Genomic DNA, 18,548 nt, shown 5'->3' with positions numbered 1-18,548 from the left:
CCATTTCTACCCCTGGCCAAGAGGCAAATTCATCAGCTCAGGAATACACACGCTTACCTTCCCGAAAAATTCAACAGCACACCAAAGACCCTAAGACACAGCTGTCCGTGAGCTTCATCCCATGTCTGGGGACCCCATCATATGAAGGTCTCTCCTGAGGACCACTGGCATTCCTTCCATGGCAATAGCATCTGCAATGTAAAGAGGGAACACATGTCCACTTGAGAACATCAGATAAGAACACAGGGTCAAAGGGTAGGGACATTCAAGCCCCTGTACTAAAACCTCCCTGAGAGCTTCCTGAACTTCCCTATCACCTATGGACACCTGCACAGAGTGCATGGGGTTGCAGCTCTCTGTCACATGCCAACAGGGCATGCATTAGCACTTTGAAGAGCACGGTCAGGGAAAAATCTTCTCGACACACGGATGCTGTCACTCCTTAAGAAACACTCTCCTCTGGCTATCCCAAGAGAAAAACTGCAGTGGGATTGTTGTGTAGAAGTAGTTTCAAGGAAAACCCCCCTCCACAACAATGGCTGATTTCCTGCTAGTCTAGAAGCATTTGGCAAGGCAGTACCATACCGTATTGATTCCACAGCAGCAATACTGAAGCACAAATCTACTGCACATTTGGTGCCTTCCTCACAGGGGAAACCCAGCAACCCACAGAAAAGGCACACATGCTCAAACGGACTGGGCTTCTCAGCCTTGAGGCCCAGAACATTGTCCGGCCTCAGCACTGGACTCAGCCTCCAACTAACTACCACCTTGGAGTCCAGAGTGGATCCATCCCTGGCACCTCCATCCTACCATGTGGCAGCAGCTCTGTCACACAGAAAAAGAACACAACTGACTGGCAAAAGACTCCCTTAGAAGGAAGTAGTGAGGTCTGTCCACATAGAGACCTTGGGGGTCTACATGTCTGAGAAAATGTGACATGGACACCTGACATGTTAAACTCTCCCTGACTACAACTTCCCTGAACTGTGTATGCTCTAGGAAGGCAACAGCCCCAGAAATCAAAATATGATCCCCTTAAGATCCAATGGAAAAGGAAACAAGAATCATTGACCCAAAATGTACTTGACCTTGGCTGGGAGCACATCTGGGCCTACATTAGGACTGCATGTGCCTCCCGCAGAGAAAATTAGCAGTAGGGTTCTAGCAGGTGTACCTTCAATAAACTGAGGTACCTCACCTCCCCTGTGGACAGGGCATCACGTTCCACCCCTGCATCCTTGCTCAGACCCTGCCTCCCTGCTAAATGGGGAACATCCATCACCCAAAGCAGACACTCATCTGTCCCCATGGAAGGCTAGCAGATTACACACATTGCATTCTGCCTTCCATCCCGCAGGAATAAATACCTGCCTTGGAATTTGTGTCATTATGGTGCATATGCAAGCAAAACATGGACACCTTATAAAGACTCCCGTGAACAACATAATTCTCTGGCCCCAACCTCCGCATCACTGCCTGACATGGATTCTGCACACCCAGGATGGCCACTCTAATATCTCCACCCAAGGATAAACCTGAGGCAAAGGACAGTGGACACTTGGCCTTGAGCTCTATGCTCCACCACAATGTCCCATCCTTCACTGAGGCACAAAGGGCTTTAGTGGCACTATAACAGTACTCACTCTGTGTGCTGAGAGGCAGGCTACAGCCTAGGCCTGACAGTACCATACGCTCAGAGGGAAGCCACTGTCTACTTCTGCAAGTCCCATTTGTACACTCAACTAACAACTGCTGACAAGCAGTGTGCTTGCCACTCCACCAAGAAACAATACTAAGACCAGTTCGTCCCATCACCTGGAGGCTGCCCAGTGCACTAAAGACAGACTTCTCACAACACGGAGCACATTCAATGCCCTGATCGACTCTGCAACTGAACAGGCAGAAGTCATCCCTCCCTCTCTATTTCCTGGTGGAGCCACGTGCTGGACCTCAGTTCATTGAGGACAACGGTATAGAGTCTTCACTCATTTTGTTCAGCTTTCCAAGTAATGTTTATTTGGATTCATCATTGATCCATGCAGATTCTGTGGCCTGGAATATTAGGAAAGTTATTGTATTGGGAAAAGAGCCCTTTGCTTTCATGATCGCTTGGTCACTTTGCCACACTGCAGGTGTTCAAGGGCTCCCTGGTTTTTCCCGTTAGTGCACATTAGACATTTGGTTTCAACCTGGCCTTTGGTGTTTCTGCTGTGACTCACTACCTACCGGGGCAGAAGAAACACACAACTACTTCAGAATGGGGGGCAGGTCCACACGTCCCAAGAACCTTAGTGTTTGCTCCCACCCTTTAGGTATATCTCCTATCTATTTCTATTTCCTTGATTCCCCCAGTTCATGTGAGCAGAAATATACACATGCCAGCCTTACACGTATGAGCTTCATACCCATCTCCAGCGCATTGTCTCACAAAACACCACTGATGCTTGGAGTTCTTGCTTCAGTGTCAGCAAGGTCACTCAATATAACCCTGGATGCCTAAGCAGCTAAGCAGACCTTTGACCTCCACTGGGATTGGAATAAGATGAAGACTATACCCACGCCCCAACCAAATCACTTAGGCTTAGGCTGGGAGTACAACAGACAATGGCCAGACAATTCCCCTTACTTCTTGTTCACAGTGCACTCTTCATGATATGGGTACCCAGATGTGGGAGCCCTCTTCAGGGGATAGGACCTAGAGGAAAATGAGCAAGACTACTGTGCCTTATGCAACCTGTCAGTGGGTCCTCCATTATCTTGATGAGGAAAAAACAGCACTACCTTCCCAATTCCTAACCCTGAGTGTGAATCCCAATGTGGCCTGTGCCTTAAACCTTACAAAGTCTCTCCCCGCTTTCCCTGTGGGCAAAGTAGCCAGGTCTCAGAAATGTTTCCCTAGAAACAGGTTATGGCTGAAAGTGCTTTGGCAGATGAGGGAGATGTCTAGCACTTCACAACAAAGTATTATCACCACGCCAATCACTCCAAAAGTCGGCTCTACCAACAGGTCGGGAATACAAGTCAACTGCACATAGTTTTCTTCCTTGTGTGATACTTGCCTCCAGCCAGGTCCTCACAAAAGCCCATACCCCAAAGGCCAAACTCCAATTGAAACCCAGAGACTGGGAAGAACACCCATCACTGCCAACATTGTCCACAGATGCAGCCTGGCGATCAAGAGCCCCTTGCTTTCATGATCACTTGGTCACTTTGCCACACCGCAGGTGTTCAAGGGCTCCCTTGTTTTTCCCGTTAGTGCACATTAGACATTTGATTCACTCTTCCCATGCTGAATGCACACTCACCAACCTCTCACCATGGGAGGGCCAGTCCTCACCTCCTCTTACCAACTCTACTATTCCTTCTGGGCAATGTCCTCCATTGGCAATGGAAAACTACCCAGTGAATCCTCATTCCTCTTGCAGCACTGTGTCCTGACCCCTGATAAACACAATGATGGAAGCCACATGAGTGCATGGAAGATATCCCTCTCTCTTTCCATCCCACTCTCTCTCTCTATTCTCTCTCTCTTTGTGTATCTGCCATATTATGTTGGAAACACGTGCTGGAACTCGGTTCAATGAGGAAGATGATATAGAGTTGTCACTCATTTTGTTCAGCTTTCCACAGAATGCATATTTGGAAGTCATCATCCATCCATGCACACTTTTTGCCCCTGGCCAAGAGGCAATGGCCTGCTAAGAAATAGGCACTCTTACCTTCCCGAAAACTCTAACAACACACAAAATGTCCCATGACACTCCTACATCCCATGTCCAGGGACCCCACCATATGAAGGTCTCTTCTGAGGACCACTGACATTCCTTCCATGGCAATAGCATCTGCTATATAAAGAGGGAACACATGCATGCTTGAGAACATCAGACAGGAACACAGAGCCAAAGGTTAGGGACATTCACTAAATGTGCACTAAAACCTCCCTCAAAGCTTCCTGAACTTCCCCATCTCCTGTGGATGTGTGCACGGAGTGCATGGGGCTACAGCTCCCTGTCACATGCCAACAGGGCCTGGATCACCACTTTCAAGAACATGGATGGGGAAAAATCTTCTTTGCATACAGAGGCTGTCACTCCTTATGCAAAGCCCTCCTCTTGCCGATACAAGACAATCTCCAGTGGGATAGTTGTGCAGAAATAGTTTCAAGGAAAACCTGCCCCCTCCACCACAAGGGCTGATTATCTGTGGGCCTAGGAGCAATGTCATATTGATCCCGCAGGAGCATGCTGAAGTACAAATCTACCACACCCTCGGGGCCTTACTCACAGGGGAAACTCAGCAACCCCCAGAAAAGGCACACATGCTCAAACCGACAGGGCTTCTTGGCCTCGAGGTCCAGAACATCATCTGGCCTAGGAACTAGACTCTGCCTGCCACCATCACCTTGGAGTCCAGAGTGGATACATGCCCAACAGCTCCATCCTAACTTGTGGTGGTGGCTCTGTGACACAGAAGAGCAAAAGGACTGACTGGCAAAAGACCCTCTGAGAAGGAAGGAGAAAAGTCTGTCGACATACAGACCTTGCGGATCTACATGTCCATGAAAATGTCACATGAACACCTAACATATTGAACGCTCCTCAAACACAACTGCATGAGCTGTCTGTGCTCTAGGAAGGCAACATCCCCAGAAATCAAATCACCTTAAGATCCAATGGAAAAAGGAAACAAGAATCACTGACTCCCAATGTACCTGACCTTGGCTGGGAGCAATTCTCGGCCTATATTAGGACTGCATGTGCCTCACACAGATAAAATTAGCAGTCGTGTTCTGGCAGGGGTACCTTCAAGAAACTGAGGCAATCTGGAGAAGTTCACCTCCCCAGTGGACAGGGCATCACGTTCTACCCCTGCATTCTTGCTTAGACCCAGCCTGCCCCACTATATGGGGAACATCCATTGCTCAAAGAAGACACTCATCAGTCCCCACAGAAGGCTGACAAATTGCACACATTGCACTCTGTCCTCCATCCCGCAGGAAGAAATAGCAGCCCTGGAATTTGTGTCATCATGGTGCACAGGCAAGCAAAACACAGACATCTTCTGAAGACTCCCGTGAACAACATAATTCACTGCCCCAACCCCCTCATCACCACCTGCCATGGATTCGGCACACCAGGCATAGGTACTCTAATATCCTCATCCAAGCACAAACTCGAGACAAAGAGACAAAGGACAGTGGAGCCTTGGCCTTGGGCTCTATGCTCCACCACAATGACCCATCTTCCACTGAGGTGAGAGTGGCTTTAGTGGCACTATTATAGTACCCACTCCGTACGCTGAGAGGCAGGCTACAGCCTAGGCCTGACAGTGCCATACATTCAGAGGGAAGCCACTGCCTACCTCTGACAGTTCCACATGTACACTCAATTAACAACTGCTGACTGGCTGTGTGCTTCCCCACTCCCCACAGGTCACCAGTCTTCCCATCACCTGGAGGCTGCCCACTGCACTGAAGACTGCCTTCTCATAACACAGACCACATTTGATACCTTGAGCGACGATATGGTGTCACCCACGTGAACAGGTGGACGTCATCCCTCCCACTCTATTCCCTCTTAGAGTTACGTGCTGGACCTCAGTTCAGTGAGGACAATGGTATAGAGTTTTCACTCATTTTGTTCGGCTTTCCAAGGAATGTTTATTTGGAGTCATCATCGATCCACGCACATTCTGTGGCCTGGAATATTAGAAATGTTATTGTGTTGGGAAAAGAGCCCCTTACGTTCATAATCACTTGGTCACTTTGCCATGCTGGAGGAGTTCACGGGCTGCCTGGTGTTTCCTGTTAGTGCACATCAGACACTTGGTTTCCACCTGGCCTTTGGTGTTTCTGCTGTGATTCCTAACCTGCCAGGGCAGAGGAAACACAGAACTACTTCAGAAGGGGGGCAGGTTCACATGTCACAAGAGCCTTAGTGTTTGCTCACCCACCCTTTAGGTATATCTCCTATCTATCTCTATTTACTTGATTCCCCCAGTTCATGCGAGCAGAAACATATGCACGCCAGCCTTACATATATGAGCTTCATAAAAATCTCCAGTGCATTGTCCCACAAAACACCACTGATGCTTGGAGTTCTTGCTTCGGTGTCAAGAAGGTCACTCAATATAGCCCTGGATGCCTGAGTAGCTAAGCAGGCCTTTGACCTCCACTGGGATTGTAATAAGCCTAAGACCATCCCCACCACCCCCAACAAAATCACTGTGTCTTGGGCTGGGAGTCCAACAGACAATGTCCACACATGCCCCATACTTCTCCCTCACAATGCACTCCCCGTGATATGGGTACCCAGATGTGGGTGTCCTCCTCAGTGGCCAGCACCCCGAGGAAAATCAGCAAGACTACTGTGGCTTATATGACCTGTCAGTAACTCTGCCATTATCTTGATGAGGGTAAACCAACACTACCTTCCCAATTCCTAACCCTGAGCGTGAATCCCAATGTGGCCTATGCCGTAACTGTTATAAAGTCTATTCTCCCTTTCCTCATGGGGAAAGTAGCCAGGACTCAGAAATGTTACCCTAGAAACAGGTTATGGCTGAAACTCCTTTAGCAGATGAGGAAAACATCTAGCTCTTCACCACAAAGTATTATCATCACACCAATCCCTCCAAAAGTCAGCTCTATGAAGAGGTCGGGAACATGAGTCAACCGAACTTAGTTTTCTTCCATGTGTGATACTTGCTTCCAGCCAGTGCCTCACAAAAGCCCATACCACCAGGGGCCACCTCCATTGAAATCCAGAGACTGAGAAGAACACCAATCGCTGCTGACCTTGCCCACAGATGCAGCCTGGTGATCAAAAGCATGTAGCAGATTTTACCTGGGCACACGTGATCCACACATGACTCTTTCACCCCGGACACCAACAGCAGGAATGTGAAAACAAACATAACCCCAAGAGGGCCCTGGGGAACTAAAAGGTAGACACCTTCCCAGATGGGCTTCTCCACAGGTTTAACACAGATCCATAGAATAGCATCCTCCTTCCCACTGGAATGGCAGCCATGTGTAGGTATGACAGTCAGCTGGCACACTAACAACATCACAACGTCACCAACCAACAGGATTAGTGCCTCCTGTTCTTTGGGACTCTAAAACAGTAGTCCTATGTGGAAGGCATGTGTATGGACAGTTATCCACTCAAATTTCACCTGCACACACGTGGACACAACATCTCTTGGCCATCCGCATAAACTTCACATGCTTCCCTGGGCCCAACCATGACCCAATCGCACATGGGCAGACTCACAAATGCTATGCACAAATCTCCGCAGTGTGGTGGGAAGTTGACACACCCAAAGCAAACACCCTTCCCAACCTGCAGGAGACATCACTGGGCTTGGACTCGGGTGTCCCCATGTGCCAAGAAACCCAATGTGTTCACCATCCCGTGGCACCTCACCAGACAGGAAAGCAGTGTGGACAGATTGCTCGTGACGGCCTGCTACTGGTACTGCCCAGGCACCAGAGAAACACTGTCCCTCCTGCCCTACAGGTAAATAAGCCAATGACTGCCCAGGTGTGGCCTAGTGTTCTACTCCTGACCAGAACAAAGTGTCTCCCATGGGGGAGCAAGGAGCATGACCTCAAGAAGCAACCTGCGCTCAAAGAGGTAAGGTAAGATTCACTCTTCCCGTGCTGAATACACACTCCCCAACAACTCATCATAGGAAGACCAGTGCTCGCCTCCTCTCCCCAACTATTCTATTCCTGCTGAACCATGTCCTCCACTGGCAATGGCGGACTACCCAGTGACTCACCATTGTTCTGGCAGCACATGTCCCAAGCCCTGATGAACACAATGCTGGAAGCCACATGAGTGCATGGAAGACATCCCTCTCTCTTTCTATCCCTCTCTCTCTATTCTCTCTTTCTTTGTGTCTCTGCCCCATCATGTTGGAAACATATGCTAGACCTCAGTTTGATGAGGAAGATGGTATAGAATTGTTACTCGTTTTCTTTAGCTTTCCAAGGAATGCATATCTGAAAGTAATCATCCATCCATGCAGGTTTTTGCCCCTGGCCAAAAGGCAATGACCTGCTGAAGACTAAGCGCTCTTACCTTCCCGAAAATTCCAACAACACATGAAAGATCCCAGGACACAGCTGTCTGTGAGCTTCTTCCTATGTCTGCGGAACCCATGATTCGAAGGTCTCCCCTGAGGATCACTGGCATTCCTTCCATGGCAGCAGCATCTGCAACATAAAGAGGAAACACATGTCAGCTTGAGAAAATCAGACAGGAACACAGGGCCAAAGGTAGGGACATTCAAGCCCCTGCACTATAACCTCCCTCAGAGCTTCTTGGACATACCCATCTCCTGTGGAAACCTGCATGGGTGTACATGGAGTTGCAGCTCCCTATCACATGCCAACAGGGCCTGCATCAGCACATTCGAGAGCATGGCCAGGGAAAAATCTTCTCGGCACACAGAGGCTGTCACTCCTTACGCAAAGCCCTCCTCTGGCCCATGGCAACAGACAAACTCCAGTGGGATAGTTGCACGGAAATAGTTTCAAGGAAAACCTGCGTCATCCACCATAATGGCTGATTTCCTGTGGGCCTAGGAGCACTTGGAAGGGTGGTACCATGCCATATTGTTCCTGCAGGAGCAGTGCTGAAGCACAAATCTACCACACCCTCGGTGCCTTACTCACAAGGGAAACTCAGCAACCCCCAGAAAAGGCAAACATTCTCAAACCGACTGGGCTTCTCCACCTCAAGGCCCAGAACATCATCTGGCCTTGGCACTGGACTCTCTCTCCCACCATCACCTTGGAGTCCAGAGAGGATCCATCCTGGAAACCTCCATTCTAACTGCCAATAGAAAAAAGATTGACTGGCAAAAGACCCTCTCAGGAGGAAGGAGATAGGTCTGTCCACATACAGACCTTGAGGATCTACATGCCCGTGAAAATGTCATGTGGACACCTGAAGCGTTGAACTCTCCTTGACCACAACTGCCATGAGCTTTCTGTGCTCTAGGAAGGCAACAGCCCCCAAACTCAAAACATGATCGCCTTAAGATCCAATGGAAAAACTAAACAAGAATCACTGCCTGTAATGCACCCAACCTTGGCCGAAGCACTTATGGGCCTACATTAGTACTGCATGTGCCTCCCGCAGAGAAAATTAGCAGTCATATCCCGGCAGGGGTACCTTCAAGAAACCGAGGCAATTCAGAGAAGTTCGCCTTCCGTGTGGACAGGGCATCACATTCCATCCCTGCATCCTTGCTCAGACCTGGCCTGCCTCGCTTTATGGGGAACATCCATCACCCAAAGCAGAAACACATTGGTCCCAGTGGAAGGCTTGCAAATTGTACACATTGCACTCTGCCCTCAACCCGCAGTAATAAATAGCTGCCCTGGAATTTTTGTCATAATGGTACACATGCAAGTAAAACACAGACATCTTCTGAAGACTACCGGGAACAACATAATTCTCTGGTGCCACTTCCCCATTATCGTGTGCCATGGATTATGCACATCCAGCATGGCTACTCTAATATCCTCACCAAAGGACAAACCCGAGACAAATGACAGTGGAGTCATGGACTTCAGCACTATGCTCCACCAAAATGATCCATCTTCCACTGAGGCACAAGGGGCTTTACAGTGCCCACTATTACAGTGTCCACTCTGTATGCTGAGAGGCAGGCTACGACATAGGCCTGACAGTGCCATACCCTCAGAGGGGAGCCACTGCCTACCTCTGACAGTACCACATGTACACTCAACTAACTACTGCTGACTGGCTATGTGCTTCCCCACCCAGCCAGGACACTATCTTAAGACCAGTCCATCACATCACCTGGAAGCTGGCCACTGCAATGAAAACTGCCTTTTTGAAACACAGAACACATGCGATGCCCTGAGCGACCCGATGGTTCCACCCATGTGAACAGGCAAACTTCAGCCCTCCCCATCTATTTCCTGGTGGAGCCACGTGCTGGACCTCAGTTCAATGATGACAAGGGTATAGAATTTTCACTCATTTTGTTCAGCTTTCCAAGGAATGTTTATTTGGAGTCATCATTGATCCATGCACATTCAATGGCCTGGAATATTAGGAAAGTTATGTTGTTGGCAAAAGAGCCCCTTACTTTCAGGATCACTTGGTCACTTTGACAAAAAGTAGGCGTTCAAGGGCTCCCTGGTGTTTCCTGTTAGCACACATCAGTCGCTTGGTTTACACCTGGCCTTTGGTGTTTCTGCTGTGACTCTTCACCTGCTGGGACAGAGAAAACACACAACTATTTCAGAAGGTGGGCAGGTTCACACGTCTCAAGGGCCTTAGTGTTTGCTCACCCATCCTTTAGGTATATCTCCTATCTATATGTATTTACATGGCTTCCCCCAGTTCATGCAAGCAGAATCATATGCATGCCAGCTTTACCCATATAAGTTTTGTACCCATCTCCAGCCCATTATCCCATGAAACACCACTGATGCATGGACTTCTTGCTTCAGGGTCAGCAAGGTCACTCAATATAGCCCTGGAAGCCAGAGCAGCTGATCAGGTGGCCTTTGACTGCCCCCTGGATTGTAATAAGCCCGAGGCTTACCCCACGCCCCAACTGAATTGCTATGGCTTGGGCTGAGAGTCCAACAGATAATGTGCAGACAATGCCTGTTACTTCGTGCTCACAACATACTCCACGTGACATGGGTACCCAGATGTGAAGTCCCTCCTCAGGAGACAGCACCCAGAGGAAAATCAGCAAGACTACCGTGCCTCATGCAACCTGTCGGTAAGTCTGCCATTATCTTGATGAGGGAAAATCAACACTACTTACCAAATTCCTAACTCTGAGCGGAAATCCAAATGTGGCCTGTGCCTTAACCGGTACAAAGTCTCTTCTACCTTTCCCCATGGGGAAAGTAGCCAAGTCTCTGAAATGTTTCCATGGAAACAGGTTATGGCTGAAAGTGCTTTAGCAGATGAGGGAAGCGTCAAGCTCTTCACAACAAAGTATTATCACCACACCAATCCCTCCAAAAGTCGGCTCTACCAAGAGGCCAGGAACACGAGTCAACCAAACTTAGTTTTCTTCTTTGTGTGATACTTGCCTCCAGCCACTGCCTCACAAAAGCCCACCAATTGAAACCCAGAGACTGGGAGAAACACCCATCGCTGTCAACCTTGCCCACAGATGCAGCCTGCTGATCAAAAACATATAGCAGATTTGACGTGGGCATATGTGATCCACTCACAACTCTTTCACTGAGGACACCAACAGCAGGAATGTGAAAACAAACGTAACCCCAAGAAGGCCCTGGGGAACTGAAAGGTAGACACTTTCCCAGGACGTGCTTCTCCACAGGTTTCATACAGATCCATGGAATGCCATCCTCCTTCCCATCGAAATGGCAGTCACGTGTAGGTATGACAGTTACCTGGTGCACTAACACCACCACCACCTCAGCAACCAATGGGATTAGGGCCCCCCATTCTTTGGGACTCTAACAGTAAGCCCTACTTGGAAGGCTTGTGTGTGCCAGTTCTCTTCTCAAATTAAACCTGCACCCACGTGGACACAGCATTTCTTGGCCATCCACACAAATTTCACTTGTTTCCCTAGGCCCCACCATAACCCATCACAAACGGACAGATGTACAAATGCTATGCATCAATCTCCACAGTGTGGTAGGAAGTTGACACACCCACAGCACACACCCTTCGCAACCTGCAGGAGACATCAGTAGGCACTGGACTCAGGTGTCCCCATGCACTGAGAAACCCAGCATTCACCATGCCCCAGCACCTCAGCAAACAAGAAAGCAGTGTAGATAGCCTGCTCGTGACAGTCTGCAAGTGGTACTGCCCAGTCACCCGAGAAACATTGTCCTTCCTGCCCTACAAGGAAATGAACCATTGACTGCCCAGGCATGGCCTAGTATTCTATTCCTGATCAGCACAAACTATCTCCCATGGAGGAGACCTCAAGAACCAGCCTGGGCTAAAAGAGGCAAGATAAGATTCACTCTTCTTGTGTTGAATGCACACTCGCCAACCCCTCACCACAGGAGGGCCAGGGCTTACCTCATTTCACCAACTATTCTTTCTATTCCTGGTGGGTCATGTCCACCACTGGCAATGGCAAACTACCCAGTGAATCCCCATTCCACTGGCAGCACTGTGTCCCAAGCCCTGATAAACACAATGTTACAAGCCACGTGAGTGCATGGAAGACATCCCTTTCTCTTTCTATCCCTCTATCTCTATTCTCTCTCTCCTCTCTCTTTGTGTTTCTGCCATATCACGTTGGAAACACACGCTGGACTTCAGTTTGATGAGGAAGATGGTATGGAGTTATTACTCATTTGTTTAGCTTTACAAGGAATGCATATCTGGAAGTCATCATCCGTCCATGCACATTTGTTGCCCCTGGCCAAGAGGCAATGGCCTGCTGAGGAATAAGCACTCTTACTTTCCAGAAAACTCCAACAGGACATGAAAGGTCCCACGACACAGAAAAAGCTATCTGTGAACTTCTTGCCATGTCTGGGGACCCCACAATATGAAGGTCTCCCCTGAGGACCACTGGCATTCCTTCCATAGCAATAGCATCTGCGATGTAAAGAGGGAACACATGTCTGCTTGAGAACATTAGACAGGAACACAGAGTCAAAGTGTAGGGACATTCAAGCTCCTGCACTAAAACCTCCCTCAGAGCTCCTGGACATCCCCATCTTCAGTGGAAACCTGCATGATTGTCCATGGAGCTGCAGCTCCCTGTCACATGCCAACAAGGCCTGCATAAGCACGTTCGAGAGCATGGCCAGGGAAAAATCTTCTCGGCACAGCAAGGCTGTCACTCCTTACGCAAAGCCCTCCTCTGGACCATCACAAGACACAAACCCCAGGGGGATAATTACACGGAAATGGTTTCAAGGAAAACCTGCTCCCTCCACCATAACAGCTGATTTCCTGCGGGCCTAGGAACACTTGGAAGGGTGGCACCATGCCATATTATTCCCACAGGAGCAGTGCTGAAGCTCAAATCTACCACACCCTAGGTGCCTTACTCACAGGGGAAACTCAGCAACCCCAGAAAAGACAACATTCTTAAACTGACTGGGCTTCTCCAGCTCAAGGCCCAGAACATCATCTGCCCTCAGTACTGGACTCTGCCTCCCACCATCACCTTGGAATCAAGGCCAGATCCATCACTAAACATCTCCATCTTAGCATGTGGTGGTTGCTCTGTCACACAGAAGAGCACAGGACTGACTGGAAAAAGATCCCCTTGGAAGAAAGGAGATAGGTCTGTCCACACACAGATCTTGTAGATCTACATGCCCATGAAAATGTCACATGGACATCTGATGTGTTGAACTATCCTCAACCACAACTGCCATGAGCTTTCTGTGCTATAGGAAGGCAACAGCCCCAGGAAAAAAACATGATCCCCTTAAGATCCAATGGAAAAAGCAAACAAGAATCACTGACCCTCAATGTACCTGATTTTGGCTGGTAGTACTTCTGGGCCTACATTAGGACTGCATGTGCCTCCAGCAGAAAAAATTAACATTTGTGTTCTGACAGGGGTACCTTCAAAAAACTGAGGCATTCTGGAGAAGTTCACCTTCCCTGTGGACAGGGCATCAAGTTCCACCCCTGCATCCTTGCTCAGACCCGGCCTGCCCCACTATATGGGGAACATCCATCACCCAAAGCAGACATCAGTCCCCATGGAAGCAAGCAGTTGCACATATTGCATTCTGCCTACCATCCCGCCGGAATAAATAGCTGCCCTGGAATTTGTGTCATCATGGTACATATGCAAGCAAAATGTGGACATCTTCTGAAGAATCTCAGGAAAAATGTAATTCACTGGCCCCAACCTTCCCATCACTATCTGCCATGGATTCTTGCACAACCAGAAAGCCACTCTAATATCCTTACACAAGGATAAACCTGACACAAAGGATGGCGGAGCCTTGGCCTTGGGCTCTATGCTCCACCACAGTGACCCATCCTTCACTGAGGCATGAGGGGCTTTAGTGACACTATTACAGTACCCACTCTGTTTGCTGAGAGGCAGGCTACAGCCTAGGCCTGACAGTGCCATACGCTCAGAGGGAAGGCACTGCCTGCCTCTGACAGTTCCACATGTACACTTAACTAACAACTGTTGACCGGCTGTGTGCTTCCCCACTTGCCAGGACGCAGTCCTAACACCAGTCTGCCCATCACCGGAGATTGCTCACTGCACTGAATACTGCCTTCTCACAACACAGACCACATTCGATTCCCTGAGCAATAATATGGTATCACCCACATGAATAGGCAGACGTCATCCCTCCCACTCTATTCCCTCTTGGAGCCATGTGCTGGACCTCAGTTTGATGAGGACGATGGTATAGTGTTTTCACTCATTTTGTTCAGCTTTCTAAGGAATGTTTATTTGGAGTCATCACCGATCTACTCACATTCTATGGCCTGGAATATTAGAAATGTTATTGTGTTGGGAAAACAGCCCCTTACTTTCACAATCACTTGGTCACTTCGCCACAAAGCATGTGTTCAAGGGTTCCCTGGTGTTTCCTGTTAGTGTACATCAGCCACTTGGTTTCCACCTGGCCTTTGGTGTTTCTGCTGTGATTCCTCACCTGCCGGGGCAGAGAAAACACACAACTACTTCAGAAAGGGGACAGGTTCACACATCCTAAGGGCCTGAGTGTTTTCTCACCCAAACTTTAGGTATATCTCCTATCTACCAGTATTTCCATGGCCTCCCTCAGTTCACGATAGCAGAATCATATACACACCAGCTTTACCCATATGAGGTTTTTACCCATCTAGAGCCCATTATCCCATGTAACAGCACTGATGCATGGACTTCTTGCTTCAGTGTCAACAAGGTCACTCAGTATAGCCCTGGATGCCTGAGCACCTGAGCAGGAGACCTTTGACCTCTCCCTGTATTGTAATAAGCCCAAGACTTACACCATACCCCAACTGAATTGCTATGACTTGGGATGAGAGTCCAATAGATAATGCCCAGACAATGCCCCAAACTTCTTGCTTCAACAAAGTCCATGTCACATGGGTAACCAGATGTGGGGGCCCTCCTCATGGTACAGCACCCAGGGGAAAATCAGAAAGAACATCATGGCTTATGCTACCCATCAGTAAGTCCACCAGGAACTTGATGAGCAAAAACCAGCATACCTTCCCAATTCCCAACCCTGAAGGTGAATCCCAATGTGGCCTGATTTAAACCTTAGACAGTGTCCTCCCCACTCTCCTGTGGGGAAAGTGGCCAGGTCTCTGAAATGTTTCCCTAGAAACAGGTTATGGCTGAAACTCCTTTAGCAGATCAGGGAAACATTTCCCTCTTCACCACAAAGTATTATCACCACGCCAATCCCTCCAAAAGTCAGCTCTTCCAAGAGGTCCAGAACACGAGTCAACTGAACTTAGTTTTCTTCCTTGTGTGATACTTGCCTCCAGCCAGTGCCTCACAAAAGCCCATACCACCAAGAGCCATCTCCAATTGAAACCCAGAGACTGGGAAGAACACCCATCCCTGACGACCTTGCCCACAGATGCAGCCTAGCAATCAAAAACATGTAGCAGATTTTACCTGGGCTTGTGTGATCTGCTCACGACTCTTTCACCAAGGACACCAACTGCAGGAATGTGAAAACAAATGTAACCCCAAGAGGGCCCTGCAGAAATGAAACGTAGACACCATCCTACCCTGTTTCCCTGAAAATAAGACATCCTCTGAAAATAGGACCTACTTACAGGAAAGATAAGATGTCCCCTGAAAATAAGACCTAGCGCATCTTTGGGAGCACACCTTAAAATAAGACACTGTCTTATTTTCGGGAAAACAGGGTAGTACAGGTTTCTCCACAGGTTTCACACAGATTCATGGGATGCCATCCTTCTACCCAAGGGAATAGCATCCACAATACTTTCTACAAATGACAGTCTGCCAGCACCCACCAGCAACCAATGGATTAGTGGCCCCTGTGCTTTAGGACTCAAAAACACACAACTACTTTGAAGGAAAGTGTGTGCCAGCTCTTCGCTCAAATTCCACCTGCATGCACATGAACACAGCATCCCTTGGCCATTCCACAAACTTCGCATGGCTCCCTGGGTCCCACCACAATGCAACCCCACATGGGCTGACTCACAAATGCTATGTACCAATCTCCACAGTGTAGTGGGAAGTTGACACATCCAGAGCACGCACCCTTCCTAACCTGCAAGAGACTTCACTGGGCACTGGACTCAGGTGTCCCAGTGCATGCAGAAACCCAATGTGTTCACCATCCGCCAGCACCTCACTGGACAGGAAAGCAGTGTGGATAGTCTGCTCATGACAGCCTGTCACTGATACTACCCGGTCACCCAAGAAACACTGTCCTTCCTGCCCTACAGGGAAATGAGCCACAATTGCCCAGGCATGGCTAGTGTTCTATTCCTGACCACTGTCTCCCATGAGGGAGCAAGGAGCATGACCTCAAGAACCACCCTGGGCTCAAAGAGGCAAGGTAAGATTCACTCTTCCTGTGCTGAATGCATACTCGCCAATCCCTCACCATGGAAGGGCCAGTCCTCACCTCTTCTCACCAACTCTATTATTCCTCTGGGATATGTCATCCACTGGAAATGCTGAACTACCCAGTGAATCCCCATTGCTCTGTCAGCACCGTGTACCAAACACTGATAAATAGAATGCTGGAAACCACATGAGTGCATGGAAGACATCTTTCTCTCTTTCTATCCCTCTCTCTCTCTTCTCTCTGTGTGTCTCTGCTGTATCACATTGGAAACATGTGCTGGACCTCAGTTCGATGAGGACGACGGTATAGAGTTGTCACTCATTTTGCTCAGCTTTCCAAGGAATGCATATCTGGAAGTCATCATCAATCCATGCACAGTTTTTACCTCTGGCCAAGAGGGAAATGTGCCTGCTGAGGAATAGGCACACTTACCTTCCCGAAAACTCCAACAGCATACCAAAGGCCCCAAGACACATCTGTCCATGACCTTCTTCCCATGTCGGGAGATCCCACCATATGAAGGTCTCTCCTGAGGACCACTGGTATTCCTTCTGTGGCAATAGCATCTGTGAGGTAAAGAGGGAACACACGTCTGCTTTTAAACATCAGACAGGAATACAGGGACAAAGGGTAGGGACATTCAAGCCCCTGCACTAAAACCTCCCTGAGAGCTTCCTAAACTTCTCCATTGCCTGTGGACACCTGAATGGGAATTTATCAGCTGCAACTCTCTGTCACATGCCAACAGGGCCTGCATCGGCACTTTCAAGAGCACGGCCAGAGAAAACTCTTCTCGGCATAAGAACATCATCAATACTTATGAAACACCCTCCTCTGGTCCATTCCAAGAGAAAAACTACAGCGGGATTGTTGCGTAGAAATAGTTTCAAGGAAAACCTCCCCCCTTCACCACAAAGGCTGATTTCCTGTGGCACTAGAATCATTTGTCAGGGTGTTACCATGCCATATTAATATCACGGGAGCAATACTGAAGCACAAATCTACTGCAAATTTGGTGCCTTCCTCCCAGGGGAAACCCAGCAACCCATGGAAAAGGCACACATGCTCTAACGAACTGGGCTTCTCAGCCTTAAGGCCGATAACATTATCCAGCCTCAGCACTGGCCTCTGCCTCCCACCACCACCTTGGAGTCCAGAGCAGATCCATTCCTGGCACCTCCATCCTACCAAGTGGCAGCAGCTCTGTCACACATAAGGGCAACAGGATTGACTGGTAAAAGACACCCTTGGAAGAAAGAAGGGAGGTCTGTCCACATAGACACCTTGTGGGTCTACATGCCCAAGAAAATGTGATATGAACATCTGACGATGTGTTAAACTGTCCTTGACCACAACTTCCCTGAGCTGTGTATGCTCTAGGAAGGCAACGGCCCCAGAAATCAAAACATGATCCCCTTAAGATCCAATGGAAAAAGGAAATAAGAATCACTGGCCCACAATATACCCAACCTTGCCTGGGACCACTTCTGGGCCCACATTAGGACTACATGTGCCTCCCACATAGAAAATGAACAGTTGTGTTCTGGCGGGAGTACCTTCAAGAAACTGAGGCAATCTGGAGAAGTTCACCTCCCCTGTGGACAGAGCATCACGTTCCACCCTTGCATGGTGATGATGCAGCCTGGTGATCAAAAACATGTAGCAGATTTGACTTGGGCATGTCTGATCCGCTCATGACTTTCTCCAAGGACACCAACAGCAGGAATGTGAAAACAAACATAACCCCAAGGGGGCCCTGGGGAACTGAAAGGTAGACACACTCCCAGAACGTGCTTCTCCACAGGTTTCACACAGATCCATGAAATGCCATCCTCATTCCTACCAGAATGGCAGCCACGTGTAAGGTATAACAGTCAGCTGGCGCACTAACACCACCTCAGCAACAAATGGGATTAGTGCCCCCTGTTCTTTGGGACTCTAAAACAGTAAGCCCTGCTTGGAAGGCAAGTGTGTGCCAGATCTCCACTCA

General features: G+C 48.8%; 1 long non-coding RNA gene and 8 other non-coding genes across 9 annotated transcripts; all 9 read right to left on the bottom strand.

The window, feature by feature from the left end:
• Positions 1–65: 65 nt before the first annotated feature.
• Positions 66–10,211, bottom strand: LOC128579826 (uncharacterized). Its single transcript, XR_008378278.1, has 4 exons — positions 10,135–10,211; positions 8,091–8,224; positions 5,747–5,871; positions 66–191 (listed from the first exon to the last, which is right to left on the bottom strand). It is a non-coding gene; the product is annotated as an uncharacterized LOC128579826 (long non-coding RNA).
• LOC128580221 (small nucleolar RNA SNORD116) lies at positions 1,949–2,039 on the bottom strand. Its single transcript, XR_008378551.1, has one exon. It is a non-coding gene; the product is annotated as a small nucleolar RNA SNORD116 (small nucleolar RNA).
• Positions 3,571–3,662, bottom strand: LOC128580228 (small nucleolar RNA SNORD116). Its single transcript, XR_008378558.1, has one exon. It is a non-coding gene; the product is annotated as a small nucleolar RNA SNORD116 (small nucleolar RNA).
• LOC128580208 (small nucleolar RNA SNORD116) lies at positions 5,595–5,685 on the bottom strand. The gene has a single exon (XR_008378539.1). It is a non-coding gene; the product is annotated as a small nucleolar RNA SNORD116 (small nucleolar RNA).
• LOC128580243 (small nucleolar RNA SNORD116) lies at positions 7,940–8,031 on the bottom strand. The gene has a single exon (XR_008378573.1). It is a non-coding gene; the product is annotated as a small nucleolar RNA SNORD116 (small nucleolar RNA).
• LOC128580210 (small nucleolar RNA SNORD116) lies at positions 9,983–10,073 on the bottom strand. Its single transcript, XR_008378540.1, has one exon. It is a non-coding gene; the product is annotated as a small nucleolar RNA SNORD116 (small nucleolar RNA).
• Positions 10,212–12,311: 2,100 nt separating the features above from the next.
• Positions 12,312–12,402, bottom strand: LOC128580236 (small nucleolar RNA SNORD116). The gene has a single exon (XR_008378566.1). It is a non-coding gene; the product is annotated as a small nucleolar RNA SNORD116 (small nucleolar RNA).
• A 1,968-nt stretch (positions 12,403–14,370) lies between these two features.
• Positions 14,371–14,461, bottom strand: LOC128580218 (small nucleolar RNA SNORD116). The gene has a single exon (XR_008378548.1). It is a non-coding gene; the product is annotated as a small nucleolar RNA SNORD116 (small nucleolar RNA).
• Positions 14,462–16,836: 2,375 nt separating this feature from the next.
• On the bottom strand, positions 16,837–16,928 carry LOC128580201 (small nucleolar RNA SNORD116). Its single transcript, XR_008378532.1, has one exon. It is a non-coding gene; the product is annotated as a small nucleolar RNA SNORD116 (small nucleolar RNA).
• Between the last annotated feature and the right edge of the window lie 1,620 nt (positions 16,929–18,548).

Source organism: Nycticebus coucang, chromosome 2, assembly GCF_027406575.1.
Source record: "Nycticebus coucang isolate mNycCou1 chromosome 2, mNycCou1.pri, whole genome shotgun sequence".
Taxonomy (NCBI): domain Eukaryota; kingdom Metazoa; phylum Chordata; class Mammalia; order Primates; family Lorisidae; genus Nycticebus; species Nycticebus coucang.
The sequence above is the reverse complement of the archived record's forward strand: the minus strand, read 5'-3'. Positions and strand labels throughout refer to the sequence as shown.